This window comes from Danio rerio, chromosome 7 (genome assembly GCF_049306965.1).
Source record: "Danio rerio strain Tuebingen ecotype United States chromosome 7, GRCz12tu, whole genome shotgun sequence".
NCBI lineage: Eukaryota > Metazoa > Chordata > Actinopteri > Cypriniformes > Danionidae > Danio > Danio rerio.
Genome location: NC_133182.1, coordinates 19,632,328 through 19,644,633, shown reverse-complemented (window position 1 = coordinate 19,644,633; position 12,306 = coordinate 19,632,328). Strand labels below are relative to the sequence as shown.

Below are 12,306 nucleotides of genomic sequence, written 5' to 3'. Positions count from 1 at the left end.
CATATTAACTGTATAACGTGTATAAAATCCAAGGTGTTTCAAGCTGGACCAGACTCAACATCTTGGCAGGATATACTGGCAGAACAAAATGTGTTAATCTTAGTCTCATGGTCCTAGTTGTTATCAGAAACTGAACACTACAAGCTTTCATGTGGTCCCTTTTCACCTTTTAACGTTGGACAAGTGATACCTTCTTAAAAGCTTGGAAATTCATCATTTTATCCTAGAAGCATATTCAAATACACTATATTCTATATCCTGTTCCTGGCACATGTTAGTATGACCTTAATTATTGGCCATAGTTCAGTTTTAATGTCATAAATACCATAGATGGGCAGTAGTGGATATCTATATCTGGGGTCCTAAATAAGATTTATGGGTTTCTCCTTCGCAAAGGATACATATATTTAACGGGCACGCCTGGTTTACAGAGTGTGTGTGTGCGTCCGTCTGTCTTAAGAGTTGGTATAGCTCTAACACATGCAGACGTACAAGTGTAGTACACATGTTTAGTAACTAGACTCCCAATGTTTAAGACCAGAGGAATTGAGGACCTAAACATAGTCTATGCAACACAGCCGCATCTTGCTACATGATTGATTTTGTGCACTGACAAATTTTGCGAGTAAGATTTTTTGTTTGAGGGAGGTCTTATTCACCACAAACATTTTTAGTTTTTTGAATGCAGCCTTAATGAATAGAAGTGACTATTCCTTTAAAAGAAGACATTTAGAATCAAGACTTGTACATTTTATATTACATTTATAAACAACTTTAATAGAAAAATAATGGTATAATTTGCAAAACATTACTTTTCAACACTTTTACTGCCCCCTTTAAACTACTTAACTTATTTCAGTAATTTTAACAAAATCCAACCTATCTTTTTAGCAGCTAGATAACTTGGTGACAAATTAGCAGAAGATGCAATACTATCCATTATAATGCATGTAAAATTAATGTAAACAATTCAGTAGCAATGCAGCAGTGGCCCAAAAGGACAAGTGACCACTAACTATATTGAACTCTATGTGAGGTGTTCAGAGGAGCTATGCTGATTTAGAGGGTGTCATGTCAACACAGACAGACCCAAACCTCAAGTGCAAATGCAGGGTGTTCACAGATTACCTCTTGGGCTATGGCTGAGTTGCAGGACCTTTATATTACTGTAGCCACAAAACTGTTAAATCTATTGACCTCTCAATGGATTAAAGACACCTAATTTTTTGTTCAATTAGAAGAAAAAAATATATATAGTCTCCGAGATACAGGGCTCAAACTTTCTAACATTTGGTTGCCTTTTTTAGAGCATGTTAAATCTCTGAAACTTGAAGCAGTTACTTTAGAATGATAATGGTTGCCCATCTTGCATCTTCCTGATGAGTATAGCACAAAAATACAACTCTTTTTTGACATAAAACCACAAGTTAAAGCAACTTGCTTCGTTCCTTTGTTGTTTCATTTAAAGATGAAAGTGAGGATTAAACAAAAGCCAAATATACATTTCTGTGAATTAAGTTTGCCACTTATGATGGTGCTAAGCAAGTTAAACAGGCACATAAGAAAGTATGGCCTGTGAAGCAGGTTTAAATGGTCTTCTGTTTTTTGGTGATTTTGTCCTGACTTTAAAAAATAAAAGTACAAAAGTACTCAATGGGGCGATACCTTTTTAAAGTTTTTTTTTTTTGTACTTAAAGGGTTCATAATGGTACCTTACAGGTACAGTACCTAAAGGGCCCATATTTTACCTGAAAGGTACATATTATACCTAAAAGGTATACCTTGAAATAAAGGTGACAGCTTTTGTATCTTTTTTTCTGACTGCAATGTAATATAATTTAATAAAAATGTAAAATAGACCAGGCCCGGATTGGCTAATCGGGAGGACCGGGAGAATTCCCGGTGGGCCGGTCCGTTTTTTGGCCGCGAGGGCCGGTATCCCCAGCTCCAGAATTGATTGCTCTCAGCAGTCACACTTTTTAAATTTATTTATTTATTTACTTGACCACAGCCTTTTTATTCATTATTTTACCGCAGCGCTACTCTTTTTATCTATGTTCTTGCAGCTCAGTGAGCAAGTTGCTGCCTGCAGGTTAATGATGATATAACTTGGTCAATTTGTCCTGAACAGCCGTTAAGGTTCAGTGGATAGCATGTTAGTTTTCGACTAATTTTTATTTTTATTGTTAAGACATATAATACTGTTAGGGTTGTTGAACATTTGAAGTTCTAAAGCAGCTGTTTTCTCAAAAAAAGATGTGATAGTGTCATTAGAAACTGAATTGGAAATGCCCTTATTTTAATATAGTCAGTCGTGAACTGAGGTGGGCCGGTCTGAGGCTTGAAACTCCAGGGCTGAAAAGGAGTCCCACTCCGGCCCTGAAATAGACCGTCAGTTGTCATAATTTAACAGTAGATTATTTGCTGGTTTTAGTCTTTTTTTTTCAAATAATAATATTACAGAAAAGAAGTTGGTAACGTTATCAAAAAGCAACCAGACTAGAGCAAACTACTTACAGTAAAACTGCTGTTATCTTCTAAATTTCACTGTTTATATTACTGTTGTATAATAATTCATTTTAGCATTATTGAATACTTCTACTTTTTTTTTTTTAAATATGCACATAATTTTATGAAGAAATTAACTATTCATTCTGATGTGGTGGTATTTGTGGAGGATAAGATCTTAATCCCATTTAAACAGGGCTTTAGTAACTGCAAGCATGTCTATTTTTTTTTTTTTATTAAAGCAACATTATTTAGTTGAAGTCAGAATTATTAGCCCCCCTTTGAGTTTTTTTTTCTTTGTTAAATATTTCCCAAAAGATGTTTAAAGGAGAACAAGGAAATTTTCACAGTATGTCTGATAATATTTTTTTCTTCTAGAGAAAGTCTTATTTGTTTTATTTCGGCTAGAATAAAAGCAGCTTTTAATTTTTTAAAAACCATTTTAAAGTCAAAATTATTAGCCCCTTTAAGGTATATTTTTTGATAGTCTACAGAACAAACCATCATTCTACAATAACTTGCCTAATTACCCTAACCTGCCTAGTTAACCTAATTAACCTAGTTAAGCCTTTAAATGTCACTTTAAGCTGTATAGAAGTGTCTTGAAGAATATATAGTCAAATATTATTTACTGTCATCATGGCAAATATAAAATAAATAAGTTATTAGAAATGAGTCATTAAAACTATTATGTTTAGAAATGTGTTGAAAAAATTCTTCTCTCCATTAAACAAAAATTGTGGAAAAAAATAAACACAGGGGCTAATAATTCTGACTTCAACTGTATTTTGTTGTTACTGAAAGTTACAGAAAAAGCACTGCATAAATGGTAAAATACACTCCAAAAATATTTTGCTACTTGTTCAAACTACTTATGTAAAATTAGTTTAAACAATAATTTTTAAGGACAATTTGACTGTTTTAAGTTAAATCTACTTAAATTTGTTACGTTAACTTAATCAATTTCTGTTGGGACAACCTGCAGTAGAACCCTGCATTTTTTACAATGTAGATTTTTAAAAGAAAAGACTGATATAAGCTGATATAAGCAAATATTGTAATGTTGTTTAAAAATGTATCAGAATGGGAGGTTAGGGATGGAAGTTTGAGGGTACTGAGGCCTCCAATATAAATTTTTGCCTATCAACCTTAAGAGTTGGAAAAGGAGTTAGATGAGGACAGCTGAAATAAGGGTCGAGCAGTTTTCAGTTACAGCAGAAAAGAAGGTGAACATATCTGAGGACACTGTTACCATAAAATGCCTCGCCAGCACAGTAGTGGGATCCCGAGTGTGAGAGAAGGTTAAAGGAGTTGCTTTGAGGGTGCATAAGTGTTTATCCTTGATTGTCTGTACTCTGAAATAGAAGGTGCAAGGGTGCTGAATGAACTCATTTTGGATGGGATCACTAAACTATAGGACACTAGAAGATAATGAAGTTTTCAATGAATCAATACTAACCAGCACATTTGAGCTGACCAGTAGAGCACTGCTGTAAGAAGATACTCTTTCATACTGACAACCACATCGAACTATAAGCATGAATTTGACATGGAAAAAGACACTATAAAAATACTCACAATAAATTAAAACATTAATAAAACATTTATTCTAAGATGTACAACTACTCCAATGATGATTTGGAAATGGGTGTTAAAAGTTGTAAAAGGCTGTGAAAAGTAGACTAATCACAATAGACAAGTTTATCTGACCAATCAGAACAGAGTTAGCTCAAAGAAAGAATGGGTTTAGAGAGACCAAGGCTGTATCTAAAATCACCCCCATACCCTCATTCACTATTCCATAGAAAGAGTGAACTAATAATATTAGTGGGCTAATAATATTAGTCAATTTCAAGGAGTGAATGAAACTAAGTGATTGAATTTGAGAGTGAATTGTTTGTGGTTTGCTTAAAACCTGTCATACGATATGCAAAAAAACTAAAGGCGCCTTTTAAAAAGCATAAGGTGACTTGTTAATTTAAGAAACATGATGCACAATATATAATGTAAACCACTGATCTGACACAGTAAACTTAGATCTCTAAAATAAGAGCCAGTGGGAAACATGCAAACTGAGCTCCATCTGCCATGAGGACATCGTGTTATTGTGACCTTTTTAAGAACATAAGGGCTCCCGGGAGAGTGTGTCCTCTAGTGCTGAGTGTTAGGTATTCCCCCAACCCCTGGGGAGCATTTATTCTTGTTATATTTAATTACTTATCTGTTAACAGAACCCCTCACAGGGACAAATGATGCCATGCTTACTCCCTATATTGTAGGTATAGTATGTGCAAAGTCGTGTGCCCCAGTATTGCTTATAATGGAAGGGAGGAAAAGAGTGAACAGTGCTGAGCTTTGGCAAATGACACCTTTCAACATGTCTGTCTTTCTTTTTGTCACTCCTGTCTGAGTGTTTGCACTGCAGCCAACTCTCTTCAAACTCTCTCCCCCTCTCTCTTTGTGCCAAAACTGTTATTGATTAGAATTGGCCACTGGTGCTTGAATGATTTTGGTCTGTCATTATGCTGGACCTTGACATAAACCAAAACCAGAGAGGTAACACTTTAGAATAACAGTACATAACTAATGATATGTAAGCTAAACCTTTCTTTATTATATACAAATGATGAGATAAGTCATGCACTAATCAAGAACTAACTTTAACTACAACATGTTACACGAGTTCATGTGTAAATAATGACTGCCTCAATTACTGGTTGGTACAGGTTTGTTAATTTATGTACTAATTAACACTTTAGTTTAAGCTAAATTGCTCTATGAGGAAGAACTTTAATTAATAGTGCGACTTGACCAGCATGAACTTCCCTCATTATGTCATGACTTTACTTGGAGGGGCACAATATTATTAAATCATTCTTAACAACTCAAGAACTCCATTGTTTAGACACAACACTTGATCCTTACTGACAACCAGTACACAGAACAGTCATGGTGAAGTGATTATTCACACAGAACACATTTTTCTTTTCATGTGCTACTTTTTTATTGTTTTTCAATGTAAACATGCACTTGATGACCATTACGTTTAAACACAGGCGTTCATGTGTTGTTGATAATAATGTGCCCTCTCCCTGTGTACATGTGGGTATCCTCTGGACATGCAGTATGGATGAATTGGGTTAACTAAATTGGCCGTAGTGTATGAGTGTTTTTGTGAATGCAAGAGTGTATAGATGTTTCCCAGTACTGGGTTGCGGTTGGAAGGCCATCTGCTGTGTAAAAACATATACTGAAATAGTTGGTGGTTCATTCTGTTGTGACGACCCCTGATAAATAAGAGACTAAGCCAAAGGAAAATAAATTAATGAATAATGTGCCCCTCCAAGTAAAGTCATGAGTTCTTGCTGGTCAAGTAAACTATTAATTAATATTCTTTTTAATTAATTAATAGTTCCTTTACTAATCTGGGGTCGCCACACCGGAATGAACCGACAACTTATCCAGCATGAATTTTACTTGGTGAATGCCCTTCCAGTCGCAACCCAACACTGGGAAACACCAATACACACTCTTTCACACACATACACTAAGGCCAATTTAGCTTTTTTATCTCACCTATACCTCATGTTTTTGGATTGTGGGGGGAAACCGGAGCACCCGGAGGAAACCCATGACACCACCATGACGCCAGTCAAGTAAAATATTTCATATATAAATCTTAAATCTTAATAAATCTTTTTCTTATAGAGTGAGATTTAGTTTAAACTAACACTTAATTAATACATTAATTAACGCTCATATGCTAAGAGGTAATTAAGGAAGCCATTATTCACACATGAACTCATGTGACTGTTGTTGTTTTTATAGTTAGTTCTTGATAAGCACATGCCTTAAATCATCATCATTTTATAATAAAATAATGGTTTGTTTATGTAATAAAGTGTTACCGGTACAGAAATGAAAAAGGGAAAACTGAGGCAAGTGACTGCACTAGACTTAAAGGTAAAAGTAGTGACATTTTCTATGTGTCTTTTGCTGTAATGGGCAGTTTGGGGTTGTGTTTCCCAGATGCATGATAAGCCTAAATAAACACAAATGTGGAAACACAACACGTAGTTGGGTGACTGGATAACTGATCTCAAAATCTGCCCAGTACATAAGCATGTGGTTAACCACAGTAAACATTCAGAGTGTGAGTTCGGGATTGCCAACCTGTTACTTTATGACCACATTGTAAAAATGGTTTATGTAGACACTATTATTACACAGCCTTTTAATGTATAATACCCTTTAACATTTTTGGTTGGTAAGATTTTTAAATGCTTGTATGAAATAAACATATGTTGAAACGGCTATATTAAAATATCACAACATTTTAAAAATAACTGTTTAATAAACTTCAATGGGAGGGGGGGTTACTTCACTTGTTTGAAAGTCACACAAAGGAAGATAATCTAAAGAACGCTGGATACCTGCAACCATTGACATTGTCTAATCTAAGAAACATTAAATACCTGCAACCATTGATGGTCCGTAGGTCCGTAGCCAGCTGGGTGAAAAGGGTGGTTCTATTTTCTGAAAATGTGAACTTTTTTGCAGTTATTCACCTCATTTTCTATTTAATTATGATGCCTAAATACTCTAATAAGTGGCATTTTAAGCACTATTTTTAGCTGGATTAGCTTGTTGTATCCTCAATATATGACATACCAAAAATATTTCCTAAAGATTTATAATAAACAAATATAAAAAAACAGCTCCATGATTTTTTCTAGCCTCTCTTGAAAATTAATCTAAAAACAACAGCCTAATTAGTATAAACAGTAGATGTCAGTCCAAGGCACTCGAAAAAAATTAAACAGCCTTTTTTGACATGGCTATTTCTTGAAACTGTGCCTACGGTTGGGCGATGTCGACCAATTTGGCATCGTACGATGTCTAATGTGAAACATCGCGATGGACAATGGCATTGTCGTCATAGGCGGAGGTGAATTGATTATTTAATTATTGAATAATTAATTAATCTATAAGGAATTAATTATTTGTAGCCTACCATCAAACTACCTGACCAGCCCAGCATCACGTTGTCATTGGCCATCGACGATGGATGATGGCATCGTCTATCGGCCCAACGCCTACGTGTTTGGATAACAATTGCTTTTATCAGGGTAATCTGATGTAGCCACAGTTATAAGGAATATCCATGTCAATAAAGACTTTATTTATTTATTTATTTTTTTACATTTTTTGAGTGAGTGCCTTGGACTGATTTTTGCTATGTATTCTGATGAATCCCTTACCCAAAAAGCACAGACACATTATTTAAGCTACCTCTAATAACTTTTTGTTTGATTTTGGATGTTTATACACATCCTAATTAGTATTAAAATTAACTTTAATATGGGCTACTTTTGGTGCTTCAGACCTTATCATTGGTCAATTTTTTCTCTCAGTCATAGGGTCCAAGATTTTAAATAAAAGTTAGGCTACTTATAAAATGTAATAGGTCAATAGTAAAAGTTGACTTCACTTATGTCATATTGTGCATATTCCTAAAACCTTTGATGGGTTATTTCCACAATTTATGATGACATAGCAGTCAAAATAGGTCAAATGAGAACATAGTGGGAAAAATTCTGGACCAATGGCAAATTCTGGACCTTTGTCAGTGGGGGGATTGGGTCTTTTAAACCGCCCGGTTGTATGTGCTATGTATATGCTGATTTAAAGAAAGTATTTAATGAAAAAAGTTCAAAAGAATATTTCTGAATTTAAGTTTCCATGTGGAACTTTTTTTTTATCCTTTTAAACTGTATAACAGCAATGAAAATGTATAAAACCATGTCCACACTCATTATAACGCATGATTTATGAGCATGTCAGCATTTTGGATCTCACTGTATGCAGTAGATGCTGTGCACATTGGCCTCAGTCGCATACCACAGCTTTTCTGGGGTATTTTGAGTCTGGTGTGAAGTATGATGATGGATCTGGGGTTTTCTCATAATTCTAAAAGTACAAAACAAAATGCACTTAATTAGTAAAGTAGAAGGATTGCATTAAAGCTAATGCATTTCTGCTGAAGACAAAAAAGTGATTAGAGATTTTAGATTTACTATAAAAAACATGTTTACTAAAATCTTGGTATAACAGCTGATAGTACTGTTAACAGGATTAGAAAAAGTGCCATACAGTACGGTTCGCCTGAATTGAGTAACAGCTCTTGTTACTCTTTCAAGCTACTTCTTAAAGTCACTATTACAAGTCATTTAAAACTTAAAATCTGAAGCCAAGAAATAATCCATTCAATGTTTCCTGCGTAGCATCATAAGCATACATCATCAGTGATATCTTACAAAATAAAAGAAATATAATATGACAATAAATACCTACAGACGACAGAGTAAACAGACAATCTACAACTTGTTTATTATTTTTCCTCTTTGCTGGTGGTGGGACAGTTAATATCTGACAGAAAGTCATTAACCTGCAGAAACCCGAGAAAGACACTGATGTGCCGGCATCTCAGGCCTTGTGATGAGGATTGGATATCAAAGAAAATCAACATGTAGCAAAATACAAACTTCAGCTACTACAACTTTGAAACAATAATCCTTCTGTTCTGTAATGATAAAACACACTAGTGGAAACAATTAAAACTACCTGTTTTATTGGTTTAATGTTTTAATGGTATTTATAGCGGACATAATTAGCTCTGTGACTGATTTTTACTTTGATACAAGATAATTGGATTATAAGGAACCATAATATTATTTTACCATGGAGATGTAATTAACACCCAAGTAAATTACAGTTCTCCAACAATAAGCTAAAATAATGGGAGAAAGTCATAGACTGTAAAATACAGAATAAAGCAAAGATATTGGGGGTCTAATAGCTGCTTTTTCATACTAAATTCGAGCTACTACTGTTTGAGAAACATACTGTTTAAGAGTAACATTAAATGCACCAAACAGCACATTATGATTTCATTACAAAAATATCACTTTACTGAAATAAATAGGAAGCTAAAAATTTGTACACCTACATTTTCGTTCCGTTTTAACAAGTCTTTGCCTGAAGCCAGCCTAAAAAAGGAAAACGCTGCCATCTTCTGGATATCATTGAAAGAGAAACTACTCTTCTGTTGTTTTTCCGAAAATAAAAGCCTTTATATCAGTATACCTTTTCAAATTGTCACAAATGTTCGCACTTTCTGCTCAACTAATTAGCCGTCAAATTATGTAAATTCTGAATGTTTGAAAATGTTTCGTCGCAGGCGGTCGGCGTGTTGGGTTTGATTGGTTTTCCTGACTACGTCTCTGTTTATGCTCGTGAATCATTTGATCACGCCTGTGAGACGCAGGCCGACCGTCCCCAGAAATCGGAGCGTTTTCCTCATCGCATGAACTTCCACCGTAAGATTTTACATAATAAAGTACTAGGTATGTTACTGTAGTTCATCTCAACTTTGTTGGGAGCCATTTTCATGCAAATATGATGATGATTGTGTCGAATAAGATGATTTTTCTGTCGTAAAACGACGACGTATACTGCTATCGGCTTCAACTGTACTCATGACGAAGCTGCAGAGCCATAGGCCTGCATGTGCTCGGCTTGTTTCACGAGCAATCTGCTCACCAGATCACTTTTTTCGCGTGATTCACGCATTTAAAAGCTGCATTTATTTTATATGAGATGCACTGACCACGTTAACACTCAATCCAGACTAAAAAGCTACCATTAAACCGACTGACGGGCGATCTTGCAGTTTCGCAATGGGAGCGTTATAGTTTGTTTATGTTAGGTATGTAACCCTTCACGACAAGTCGGTTACTTCACTGTGCGTTTCAGCAGCTGTTTTAACCATGTTAGGTAAAGTTTGTTTTATATTTGCACATTTTAGAAAATTTTGTTTACCAATATTGGCATATTGTTTATTTTCCTATGATTATATTAAACTATAGTTGGTCTAAAATCATATGCATGACTTCAAATTAACATTAGCACTATTTACTTTGCCATTGGATGCTAATGTGATTTAGAATTAGCAAATAATACTTTTTCTGAAATTCTTTTTTTAAGAAGAAACTCCGAATGTGCTAATATAATACCAACTTTACTTCAATAGAAATTATGTGACTCAAGATCTGCAGATGGATCCCCATTACTGTGAATGGGGAAATGCAGGAGAGAATGGATTGCAACATCACATTGTTTTTATATGTCTGTCTTCTAATTTTGCAGCAGATTGCTCCTGTTTAGTGCAGAGGTTAATGTTTAACACAGGACATGTGTAGGCCTGCTATCTGAAATGGCTGCTTGCTGTGTGAGGCGGCCTATTAATGTATTGTGGACATGTTGTGTTCAGTCGCTGGATGGCGGCCTTTCTATTCCTGTATTTTTTCTTTAAAGGGGTGGTCCAGAATGTTATTTTTAAGGCTTGGTTGTGTTAATAAGATGCAAAGCAATGTGTGCTCATGTTTAACTTGAAGGAAATCGTGTTATTTTTTCATAAATCTCACTTTGATTATACACAGCTACTCAGCTAACATGAAAACGACTGTCATATTTCCTAGTTCCTCTAAAAGGCCCACCCTCAAGTGACTCTGATTGGTCATCATCATAATATGCTGTGATACGCCGATCGGCTTCACGTCACGCCCTGACAAGCACGCGCGTTTTGTGTAAACAGTCAGTCAGTCAGTCAACACGTGTCTGTAACGAGTGAAAATGGGATGCGGCTCCTTTAACTGTTTCTGTGCCTTTTAGTGTGTTTATGCGTGTATACGATGAAGTATTTGTAACACGAGAAGCGCATGTGCGCGGGAGAGATTTTTATTGTTCTTTTTCTCTCATGCTCGGATTAAGTTATTTTCTGTGGTGACAGAATAAAGCACAAGATGTGAGATGAGACCTTTGTGAGCCTGGATTGATTTGTTTTTGATGTTACACTCCAGTTGGGAAATCATTGCTGTATTTTTTTTAAATCAATGCGTTACAGGACGTCTTTCATGCATATGCGGAATATGCCTGTGTAAGTAAACATGAATCGTTCACATATCTTTTGCGACTTTATTGTCCGAGTTGTAAAACGCATAGCATAGCTGCCTATAGAGAGAAATTCTGCCGTCTCACACAGAGAGACGCAGGTGCTGGCCAAGAGTGCGTGTATGTGTATGTGTGTGTGTGCGTTTACAGCCGTTTGATAAATATGGATTTGTAACGTTAGCTAAGTCGTTAGCGGTTACCATAATTTCCCGTTGTTTACATCTTTGCTACAACACACCGTTAAAGTTAGACACTGTACATGTCATGATCAATTTTAACAAATAAAAACACTTACAGGTCATGACTCAGAGTTCACAGCGTCTCCTTGCTCCATCTTTGAGGAGATTTTAACTGAATCCAGCACTGAACTGGGAGAGATTCTGGAAGCTGTGTTTTGTCAAATCATGCTTGCTATGTATTTTATAGTTCTCTGGAACATAATTAATATTGAACTGTAAGCACTTCTGTGTTTGGGTCGTGTCATTTGGAAGCCCAACAACAGAAACAGAACAGCTCTGTGGAAACAGCAGGATGGCATTTCTCTCTCTGCAGTAACGTTACAGCGCCTCTGGCCACGGCCTTTACCTGCGCAGTGTGGGATGCGCAATAACGAACTTTTGTGATCTCACAGGGGGCGGAAGTATTTTTTGTAGTCCCCAAAATTCGTTAATTGTAGGCGTTGCTAAGCTAACTCTGTACAAATCAAGGTCTCCCTTTGCATTAAACTTTGAATATTTTACATTCAGAGATGCTGTTTATGTTCACACAGCTACATTACACATCAAC

At 35.6% G+C, this 12,306-nt stretch overlaps 1 protein-coding gene across 22 annotated transcripts in view; it reads left to right on the top strand.

Annotated features, from left to right (window-relative positions):
- Nucleotides 1–12,306, top strand: part of znf638 (zinc finger protein 638) — a 36,771-nt gene that overhangs the window by 10,223 nt on the left and 14,242 nt on the right. For 6 of the 22 annotated variants that reach the window (XM_073908253.1, XM_073908251.1, XM_068218375.2 and 3 more), the window contains exon 1: nucleotides 9,827–9,887. The exons of 4 other annotated variants lie outside the window; for them this stretch is intronic. The gene's annotated coding sequence lies outside the window, so the exon portion shown is untranslated. Of the gene's footprint in view, nucleotides 1–9,826; nucleotides 10,887–12,306 lie in introns of those variants that run through there. 12 more of the 22 variants (XM_073908252.1, XM_073908249.1, XM_073908242.1 and 9 more) reach the window with 3 other exon arrangements.